The sequence below is a fragment of the Limulus polyphemus genome, unplaced genomic scaffold (genome assembly GCF_000517525.1).
Source record: "Limulus polyphemus unplaced genomic scaffold, Limulus_polyphemus-2.1.2 Scaffold485, whole genome shotgun sequence".
Taxonomy (NCBI): domain Eukaryota; kingdom Metazoa; phylum Arthropoda; class Merostomata; order Xiphosura; family Limulidae; genus Limulus; species Limulus polyphemus.
Genome location: NW_013666095.1, coordinates 153,718 through 165,552, shown reverse-complemented (window position 1 = coordinate 165,552; position 11,835 = coordinate 153,718). Strand labels below are relative to the sequence as shown.

The 11,835-nt window shown below is 34.7% G+C and overlaps 1 protein-coding gene across 2 annotated transcripts in view; it reads left to right on the top strand.

Moving 5' to 3' along the window:
• Positions 1-7,158: 7,158 nt before the first annotated feature.
• LOC106458563 (tetraspanin-11-like) overlaps positions 7,159-11,835 on the top strand; it is a 75,488-nt gene continuing 70,811 nt past the window's right edge. Inside the window, exon 1 of one of the 2 annotated variants that reach the window (XM_022384811.1) lies at positions 7,159-7,352. The gene's annotated coding sequence lies outside the window, so the exon portion shown is untranslated. Of the gene's footprint in view, positions 7,353-8,993; positions 9,016-11,835 lie in introns of those variants that run through there. The other variant, XM_022384813.1, reaches the window with a different exon arrangement.

Genomic DNA, 11,835 nt, shown 5'->3' with positions numbered 1-11,835 from the left:
TTATCTAAATACTAATCTTATAGTAAGTCCGTGTAACCTTTACGACATGTTAAGACTATGTACCATTCAATACATGTAGATACAAAACTGCATATCGTTTCCCGCCATGATAAATTTATAGATTTTCTTATAATGCTATGTACAGTTTTTTCTCCAGATACAACTATCACAAAGTAAGATTATTTAATCTTCTTTTAGCCAGAAATAAAAAATCTTGGATAAAAACCGTTGAGTGTAAAATGATTTTTACATTGCTTGTAGCCCAACTTTTCGACCTTTAAACATGTTTTTATTAATCACATAGCAAAATTTAAAGATCTAAGAGAAACTTAATTTAAAGCAGGACTATTGTCCTTGTTTATAGTAGTGTTCTGAAAGCCGGACCATTCACCTTGTTTATAGTAGTGTTCTTAAAGTGGACCATTGTCTTTGTTTATAGCAGTGTTCTTAAATCCAGACCATTGTCCTTGTTTATGGTAGTGTTCTTACGCTGTTCAGCGAGAGTTTTAGATTCCTTCCATTTAATTTAATGTTTAGTTTTGTGAGCATGTAGTGCGATCGCTGATTCCCCTCCCTCCCCCACGCCCGTTTACAAAATCTTTGAAGTTCCTTGACTCCTACAACTAAGGATCGTTTAGTTTGTCCAGAATAAACATACATGTAATTACATTCATTATGTGGAAGTTCGTAAATATCTTGTTTTTTCTTGTGATTTACAACATTCTTGCCAACAAAGAAATAAAAACAAATTTGGTTAAATCTCTATATTATCCTTGATATTAACGACTTTTTGATAATTTGGAACGTATTGTTTCAACGCCTTCTTTCGTTAGGTGTGTTATTTTAAATTATGTGGTGAAAATAATGTGAAGTCCATTCCACGTAACGATAACAAATTAGTTTATTACTTTCTTAACGTTTGGTACAGGCTACCGCTAGTATCATATGTACAGAATTGTAGGCCTAAGTTCAGCAATAACGTTTTCAACATAAATTTACTCGCTAATGGTACTACGACTAAAGTATAAACAAACTTACTTATACAATTTCTCGGCTAATCGATCAAGTAACTGAATATACATGATAACGGATATTGGTCTGAACATTTCATTAACTTCTCAATCACTGAACGAAGTAAAACTAAATACTTCACTGAATCTTTACAGCTCTACTAATTGAAACTGAACTCAATGTTTCACTAATTCTCGTATTTATAATGTAGCCTTGTTTCTAGAGATTTTGAAAAATTTCTCGATCATTAATATTCACGAATATTCTAGGTATTCTAGGACTACTTTATAAACTTACTTGATCTTAACGTCATACGCCCTCTATCAAATATCTAAATTAAAATAATAAAAATATAGCCAACAACAAGGCACTTTTTTGGATTATGAAATCGCTTGAATAATCCTAACACATAAATAAAACTGTATACTAAACTGTCAATTCACCAAGTATTTTTGGCGATTTTCTTTTCCGAGCTTCATGGTATGCAGATGGGATGATCCCTTGAAAATTATTTTCACTCTTTGCTGTCGCTGGGGCAATTCTTCCTAGGTTGGTGATTGAACGAACTTCATCCATTACAATCCTCTGGAAGTAGTCTGAGCAAGGGCCCTGGACTTCTCAGCAGGTTGACTTTCTGCTTGCAGATTATTCTCAGTACTTACCAAGTTGGCTGTTATTTCATTGACATACTTCCAAAGACAATCACAGTGAATGACCTTTGGCCTGAGTCACTTGTCTTTCTAGGTTTTCTAAACCACATCATTGGTTATTTTTACTACAATTTATGACCCTTCCCAACACCTGCTTAACTTTGGAGTTCGTCCTTTCTTGCATTAGGGATTGTACAGCCACACTGTATCATTCGATGAAAATCAACATTAACATCATACCAACTTTTAATTTTATCACTAGCTGATTTAAGTCATCCCTAGGTAAAATCATGTTTCACATTAATGGTGTTCCTTAATTTCTTTACATGTTCTGTGTAAGACTCTCATGAGTGGCTATCCTCTGGATACCGATAACAAATATCCAATGACGCTTTAAATACTCTCATAAACATTGTCGATGATGTGTCCCTGTAGCTTCATGTACTGCTGTTTGATAACTTATAAATAACAATGGAAGATATTGATGTCAAATTTTCTGATGTTTATCCGCATAAATAGTTAACTGATTTAAAAGTGTAGGTTGTATCTCGCCACCATGCTGTCAGAAGATGAGTGAAAAGCTTTTGTTTTTGTCTGTTTTATTCCAAGGATCTAACATATTTCTGCAAACATTATTAATTCGAAGTCCCGTCCCTAATCTGAGTAAAGTTTCACAGGCACCCAAAATCTTCAAAAAAATTCATTGACAATAATATTTTTTTTTATAGAGTTTCTGCTTCCTTGTTAGGCGGCCCGGCATGGCCAGGTGGTTAGGGCGCTCGACTAGCAATCTAAGGGACGCGGGTTCGAATCCCCGTCACACCAAACATGCTTGACTTTTCAGCCGTGGGGACGTTATAATGTGACGGTCAATATCACTATTTGTTAGTAAAAGAGTAGCTCAAGAGTTGGTGGTGGGTGGTGATGACTAGCTGCCTTCCCTCTAGTCTTACACTGCTAAACTAGGGACGGTTAGCGCAGATAGCCCTCGTGTAGCTTTGCGTGAAATTCAAAACAAACAAACAATCCTTGTTAGGAACAGCATCTGCTTCTAGCTGTTGGTGAAATAGTCCATCACAACCATGACATGTGTATTCCCACTGTTACTTTGTGGCATAAGATGAAGCACATCGACAGCAACTCTTTCAAGTAGTGCTCCAACACAATAATGCTGTAGTTGTCCATACTTTTTTTGTCTTTCTACTCACAGAATAGTTAAAAAATTTTCACCAATTCTTTACAGATACCCAGAAATCTACCAAGTAAAATAATTGACATTTTCGACATGACAAACCCTCTTGCATGTCTTTGAGCTATACAGAGTGACTATTTGCTATGAAGGTTTCTCTGCACTATTCTTGCTCCACTGAATAATTGGTTTCAAACTCGTAACTTCTGCCTAATTAGCTTTTCAGTTGAGTGTTGGACCACACTAGATCTTCATCATCAATTTGGATGTCATATTTTGGATTATCCTCTGCTGTACTTTAGGTTGGTTACATTTACTCTTTTGTGCTTCCCTCTTTTCACGTGTTTATAGTCTTCAATAACATATGATCTTAAGGATAATACATCAGAATTTCCATGTTCCACTCAGAGCGATGTACAGTCTTGGATAAAATGTTTGCATACTGTTCTATATTGATGTTATTGTCTACATGCGCGGTCTAGTTACTGAGTAAATGCCCGAGTAGAAACAGAGAAAGTAGCATATTATATATAAACATATAAAAATTGTTATTCTGGTCTGTATAAGTTGTTTTGAGTATTTGTTCATCAAACACACACAAACACCTGTTTTGTATAAAAGTGTGTGCTTTTATAATATTTTGTGAAACAGGTCAATGCCTTGTTCAGACAGTTTCTCTGTACTTGATGTAGAGTCCTGCCTCGTCACGTGCCAGAAGTTATAGGGTATCAAATTGTTCGACTGTCCAAAAATGATATGAAGCAAATGGACATTGCCAGAATAGTAGGTGTACTGTATCCAGAATCCTGAAACGTCATTGGATTACAGAAAACGTTGTTCCAGGAAAGTCTACTGGTAGATGCCAAAAACTAATGCCTGAGATGACCATGTTTTAATCAGGTTAACACATAAAGGTCGAAAGAAGTCTCGCAGCACCTTAGGATAAGAATTACATGAACACATTCATTCCAATGTACTCAGAAGAACGGCGCATAGGATCTGGCCAAACTAGGTTATTTTGCAAGAAGGCTATCTAGAAACCGATATTAACCAGAATTCACCACCACCACTGTGTTACATGGGCAAAACAGTATGCCATCTTACAGTTAGGACACTGGCAACATGTCATCTTTTCAGACGAGTTTTTGGCTTGTTAAAGCTGATGGTAGGATTCGTGTTCATTGTTTGCCAGGGGAACAGATGAAGGAAGACTACCTTACTCACACGGAATACACAGGAGGTGGTGCAGTACATGGTTGAGCAGCTATTCATCATGGTGGAAAACTGCTATTCATATGCTCCAGGGAAAGGTGAATGACGCTTCCTACAGGCATCACATTGAGACAATATTGCTAACTACAACCCTAAACCAGCAACTATAGCTGATTTGCAGCGCCTTCTAGTGACAAAATGTGGGTTACATCAATAACCTCATCGCCACCTCACCTTGCAAAGGTTATCAGAGTACGATGAGGACCAATCAGGTACTAATTGTTTAATATGAATTAATATATGGCTACAGACGCTACTTGTAGTAATCTGATGCTATATTTTGTCATTATATACGTTTTGGTAATGTTTTGTCGTGATAGGTGAAATGCTGAATTATACATCTTTCTACAGGTGTCCGATAAAATTGTTTGCTGTTCTAATAAATCGTTCATGATGTCCGTAGAACCTGTCTCATTACACAAGTTACATATGTAGGTGTTTAATATAATATGCATTTCTCAGTTTGACAGCACTAAGTGTGTTTGTATCCATCTTAATAATAATTATCTTATTTGTTATAAAATATGCAAGTATTTTAGTTAATGCCGTATTTCTTGGCAATCAGCAGTCCATCAAAGTTTATGTGACTTTTCAAGTAAGTTGTGTATTGGATAATCTACAAAACGATTATAGTAAGAAATCCTCTTACCTGATGAGGTTCTTTGGTGTTGGCCAATTCTGGATAGAGCCAGTCTCCAATGGGTCTGTAGATGCTCCTTTCCTGTTGACTATATATCTTAAGAAACTCACCTTGTTTTTAAATATTTATCATAATTATTCGATCATTAACATTCACAAATATTCTAGGTTTTCTACGAATACTTACTTAATCTTAACGTCATTTGTCCTCTAACAAACACTTAAATTAAAACAATGAAGACTGTATAGTCATGTTGATAGTTTTATACCTGTTAAAAATAAAATCAATTTCATATTTTATAGAGCTTCATATTTTGCCAGTGACTATTATTATTTTCATAAAGAAATAAAAATGTGAAATATTTTGTTAAGAAATTGTTTTCAGCTATCATTACTCATCAATATTTTAAAGTGTTTCATAAAGTGTTAACACACTTCTTGAAGTGAGCTACGATGTTCCAAAACTGTTATTTTACGTCAGTCTCCCATTTATTTGATGTTCCTAATATAGAACTGATAGATTAGAGAGAATTCAGCTAGTTAACAGCACCCACCACCAACTCTTGGGTTACTACAGTTTGACTGAACAGTAGTATATGACCACTTCTCTTACAGTGCAGCGATGGTACCAAAGTGTGGAGTTTTTTTTTTTTTTTGTTTTGTGTGTGTGTGTATGTGTGCTAAAGCGCTGTGTACCATGAACTTTCGAATTCACAGTATGAGCATACTGATCTATAGGTCACGTCCTGTCCACTGCCGTCATACATAGGTGTTAAACATGTATCATACAACAATAAACCTCGTATTTTTGACTTATATAACATCTTTATCTAACAAGATCAAAATTACAAGTCACTATCTTTCAGAATGGTCGGGAAAAGATTAATAAGAAAGAAAAAACTGTATAAAAGCGTTTTGAATCATATATTACTTTACTAACATACAGTGGTATGCGAAACAAAATTCGTAATAGCATTATAGGGTTAAAATAATATATTGTAAAATAAATTTGGGAGTAGAACGACAGTCATTTTTTTATTGATTAGTTATAGGTAATCTGTAGCAGTTTATCATAAAGGGATTTAAGTTCTGCTTATACATATTAAATGGCTTTATAACACATAGCACATGATTTTCAAATTATACGTTTCTAATAGAAAATTTTCTCATCATAAAATGTAAATTTTTTTTTTCTTTACTGTGTAATACTTCCATGAAGGCAAAAACCCTGTTTCTTAATTGCATGTCATTTTTTCCCTAGAATGCTTTATTCACTATAAATATATGGGGAAGGGAGAGATGAAGCAATCATGATAGATTCATAATTGTAACTTCATATATAAAACGTTGGGTAACTTCCAGTTAAGTAATTAATAAGAAGTTCAAATCGGATTATAAAAAACTAATAATTAAAAGACATGTTATCTCCTCAAACCGTTTTCGTACTGTCGAGTTGTAAAATAAAACGCCCACTATTCCTTCAGACAAAAGTATACTTTGGTGGTATATACTGTTGACTTGCCTTCTCTCTAGTCTATCATATGTGAGTTCAAAATTACGAACGGCTAGTGCAAATAGCCCTTGAGTACCACAAAGCGAACATAAAAAATAAATCAAAAGCAATACATAAATAAATTACATCAATAAATTATTGTTTAAAAATAATTGAAATACTAATTTTGACAAGTTTTAAGGGTTAACTTTTTACTGTTTGAGTAATAATTCTGAACTTTAAGATCCCTGAAGATTTGTAGCTTAACAATATGAATTACACATTTATTTTTTTACAGAAAGCTAAAAAGGTTCAGGAAAAATGGACTCTTCTTGTTCAAGATTTGCAATTTAGCGACGCAAAATTATAAAATTCTTAACACAAGATCAAAAATATTCAAGAACAATGAATCATTGTACCCCACCTTCAATTTTGAGTGTGTGTCACCTTCCTTATGCGATTTATTTTTAGATGGGATTAAAATTTTTAATTCAAAATGTAAACTGGCAAAAAATAGAAAAGTGAATACTTTCTTGTTAGACTGTTTTCTAAAAGGATTAAATTCATGTCTATATTTTTAAAATAACCGGATATCTTATGTTTCAGTATGATGAAATTGGCCAGAGTAATAAATATTAAGGAACTATTATACGATTTCGTGTAAAGAAACCAATATTGTTGTTTTTTAATGACTTATGTGTCAGCCTATGTCGTAAACATAACATAGCTGCCATGGAGTCTTTTCTAAAGTTTATTTTACCTTGGATTGGCCTTGGGGCTGCAGAAGTTACACACCACATTTTGGGTAGAAATTAGCGCCCCCATGTGGAAAACAGTTGCATTCAAGGTCTAACCTACTGGGAAAACTGACAAGACAAGGTAATCGGGCTAGTGTTATGTTTGGCTGGTACCGAGAACGAATTAACATAAAAATACTCTTGTCGAGATGCTGGAAGTCGCCAGACGGCACTGAGCACTCACAGCCATGAAGACTCAGCATTAGAGTTGTAATGAAAGCCAAAATCTTGACGAATTTAGTACAGATAGTTCCTTCAACTGGTGGACTTTTCTTCATTAAAATAATTCATATGAGCTTAAGGTCAGTGACTAGTAATTACGTTAAGGTTGAGTATTAAGCCTACTTCTAAACAACCATTGAATAATGTGCGTGGTCGATAATGTAAGACATAGCGCAGAGGCGGCACCTGTTGAAGTTTAGTAGAGTTTATAGCTATAAGTTTGGAATCTTGTCTTTATTCATTTATAAGAAAAGTAAAGAAACGTGATAAATAGTGGTAACGAAAATAAAACGGATACAGAATAAACAAACATTATTTTTTTTCAAAATGATTTCATATATAACACCATCTGACATGTGGTGGCACGTTGCAACCCAGGAAATGATTTTTCCGGTAAATATAGTAGTGTTTATTGCTGGTGGCCCCATCTCCCAGCATAAATTGTAATTTATATTAAATTAACACAAATAGCATAATCCTTATTCAAACAATTATTTTTGTATATTAGCTTAGTAGCATAATTTCGTTATAAGATATGTATTTAGGATTTGGAACGTAATGTATAACATTGTTGTAAGTCCGCAGACATGCCGCTGTGCCACTGGGGGGGGCGGAAGTATCTGATAATAGTACTAAGAATATTTTTCTCGGTATCATTAGTTCCTGTTAAATACAACAAATAACGTTTTCTTTGCTTTATTTACCAGTTTTATTGTCATTCATTAATACTGTTCTATTTTCACTGAGGATATTCTAGAAATTGAAATTAATCCTAATTTACATCATTAAATCTACACCAACATTATCATTAAATATCACGTGTGATATTAAAGGCAGCGTCAATTGCATAAAAAAACGAACGAAAATTACATTTTTGGAACGCTATCTATCATTTTGAACTGTTTCGGGGTCCTGTATTGCGTAAGAAAATCCATTTTATAGCTAGTATTGAGAAAATCGCAATATTTGAAACTACTTACTAAGTTTTTAATGCATAGTTCATATTAGGAGAACCTCACAACTGATATATTCATTAGTTTCCATTTTAATGCAAGGCTAGTTATAAATCTCGCAAATTGGTCCATTGATAGTAATAATACCCTATCATTTTCTCTTAACAGGTAGACATATCCTACGTGAAGTATTAAAAAGTTTAATTTGTTTATTTTTAAAAGCTGCACAATAGGTTAGTTCTGCTGAGCCCACTGAAGAAATTAAAACCCGAATTTTAGTGTTAAAAGTCCTCAAGCTTACCGCTGACTCACCATGAACGAATTTGCGACGCCACCTATTCAAAATTATGTAACTAAGATTATAATATCCACATTAAAACGTTCTACTGTTAATGTTCATTAGTAAATAAAAACTATTTAACAGTCAAAGATTTTGAATTTCAGTTTGTCAAAATATAACTTCGAGACTAAATCCATGTTTCGTGTCTTGGAAATACCAGATATGTATCCTTTTCTTTTCCTTCTGTTAGTCTGTACCGTCTACTGAACGCATTTAATCACGTTTGTCCCAGTTGAAAGTAATTTCGTGGTAATTAGCACAATGGAAAAACCTTATTAAAAACACGTTTATGTGCACCTTGTCATTTTTCTTTTTCTTTTTAATCGTTAAAAACAGTCTAAGATCATCATTAAATACTGTTTTATGCTCGACGTTTGAGAATTTGTCTTGCCTAATAATTGAAGACGTCGGGATATGTATTTTTAGGACGACGCACTCTTTTTATGATAGGTAAGAAGGGTAAGTGATATTATCATATAAAGTACTTATAAATGTTTGAAGCCGAACTCATTTATTTGGTTTTGTTCCAAATATAGTACTCAAACTACGAAATTTTATTATACGGTTGATCTACAAAAAACTTAATGTGAAATCAGAAAATTTAGTTTATCCTAATATTGTCTTTGGACAATTATAAATCAACTAACTTAAATAATTTTACGAGGTTGTTTCTGCATGCATGTAGGGCAAGTTGGAAATAGGGATGCATTCGGTTATATAAGATGTAGTTTGTAGGTAAAATAGCTAGTAAGTACATATCTTTACTAAGATATATTTAAGTAGTTTTCTAAATTTACCTGCAGGTGTCGTGCATGTAATTGTGATATTCTCGTTCATCGAATATCGAAAAGTCATTAGGATTTGCTAATTCTTTTTATTAAATAAAGGTTAAATACACCAACGGCTAGAATTTTATGTTCCTTTGGCCTTTTGTCTGTGTTCACTCAGTGAAAGGGAAAAACGATCCCATCTCTAGGGGTGATAGAGATACCTGAACAAATTGGTATAAGATAGGGGTTTTCTCTATATAAGTTATGATTGGAAAGTGCGGTATACCGTAATTCTTCCTTTGCGGACGTGTGTAGAAAATATTCCTCTATATCCCAGAAGCCAGAACTATATTGCTCAAAGTAATTAAGAGGTAATTGGAGATATTTTAGATATGACAGGGCACATCTGTTGTTCTTAATTAAAGTGAATGGCTCTCCTATTAGTTTTTTTTTTTTTTTTTTTGTCATAATAAGTGTAAGGTGAGTGACCACATGATCGGATTTTCACATTGCAGTGGTGTATAGACGTAAGGAAAACTGTTTTCTCATTTGCTAATTTGAATAACAGTATATTGTGTAAAGAAATCCAAATTGATAATAACAAAATAACAGAACCCCAACAAAGATATTTGGACTTTATCATGATGTGGAGACAGTGGCGTAACTACAAAAGATGCCCCCGCACGAAAATTAATGGGGCCCCCTACATTTATTCACCTTGTCAGCAACTCTTAAGTTTTTTAGGTCTTCGGTCCCCTTTTGACTCGCCCCCCCCAACAACACCTGCGGGGGCAAACTTACGTCACTTTGGGGAGACTAGTAGTTCAGGTAGAAGCCGGTTAAACGTAGTAAGTCGTTGCAGGAAGACTTCAAGTCTCACAATGGGTAGTTAACAGGATGTGGACTGGTTTTCAGTTCACAAGTACAATCGATTGGAAACCTTGACAATGTAGAAAATTATTAACAAGCGCTGTTTGACAATATGGAGTCGACACAACCGGCAAATCCCAGCTTTGCAGCTGGATCAGCAGCTTAGAGTAGTAACTAGACGACAAAATAATGTAGAATGTTGACAACCTATATTTTACAATATGTAGTTGACGCAACCAGCAAGCTGGATGAACAGCTCAGGACAGTAACTATATAAGTAAGCGCGCAAACATTTATAAACAGGCTTTATAGGGTTACCCTTTATTCGAGACGAACAATGGTGTTTGTTTCTCTAACTCATCGCCAGAAATAGCCCACTTTCAGTAGTAATCAAGAACATGTGAAAGAGAATGGTTACTTTACATACAGCCCCCCAGAGGCACAGCGGTATGTCTGCGGACTTACAACGCTATAATCCGGGTTTCGATACCCGTGCTGGGCAGAGCACAGATAGCCCATTGTGTCGTTTTGTGTTTAATTACAAACAAACAAACTTTACATACAAATAATGTTTCAGATTACAACCAACTAAATATGATATGTGTACGTATTTGAAGAGTGGTCGAGATCAATTCCAACTTCGTTTTTTTCACTGACAAATCACATTACAACCAGATATGAAATGGGTATACATTTGGAGAGTGGTTGGGCTCAGGGTCAACTTCTTTACATTTCTACAAAGACAGATCACATTGCAACCAGATATGAAATGGGTATACATTTGGAGAGTGGTTGGGCTCAGGGTCAACTTCTTTACATTTCTACAAAAACAGATCACATTGCAACCAGATATGAGACGTATATGAATTCGAAAAATGTCCGATATCAAATCCATCCGGTGTTTCTCAGAACAAAGACACTGGTTTGGGCAGGAATCAGTATTGGTTGCCACACTAACCGATAGGTTCCACGAGATATCGAGCTGCAATCTTACAGTCTTTAGTGATGCCATATGTAGGTGTAGTTGGTCAGGAACTCTTATAATGTATGATAACTCACACGTCTCTACCGTGATATATTTCGTGAAAGACGAATGTGTAGAGTAAGTGTACTGTGCGTGATTAACGGATTTGAAGCTATCATAAAATACGTGGAGTGCTCTAGGAAGGCGGTACATGTTTCAACTTCAAGCAGTGTAGTTGAACTGGCTAATGGAGGAGTTGCCCATATTATCCAAAACAACCCATTATTTCACCCATTTTAAGAACACCACATCAACGTGCGACGTGCACTTCTGTAAAAAGTGATCACACATCTTATTAACAAACGTTTTCTGATCATTTATTGGGCTAATTCTGTAGTAGTATCAAATGAGCATTTTTGGGCATGGACTTCTAGGAGTATTCATTTGCATATCAGATCACATGAATGGTGGCATTCACTTATTGTATATACAACCTTAACTCAGAGATATCATTGACATTACTTAATAAGAGTAGTTGTGACTTGTCATAGCTGTAATGTAGGAAACTCAGATTATACCGTAATTGTTTTAAACGTGTTTTTCAAAATTGCACAATCTTCACTCGAAAAACACCACTTTTATCCGTTTGTTCTGGTTGTTTTTATG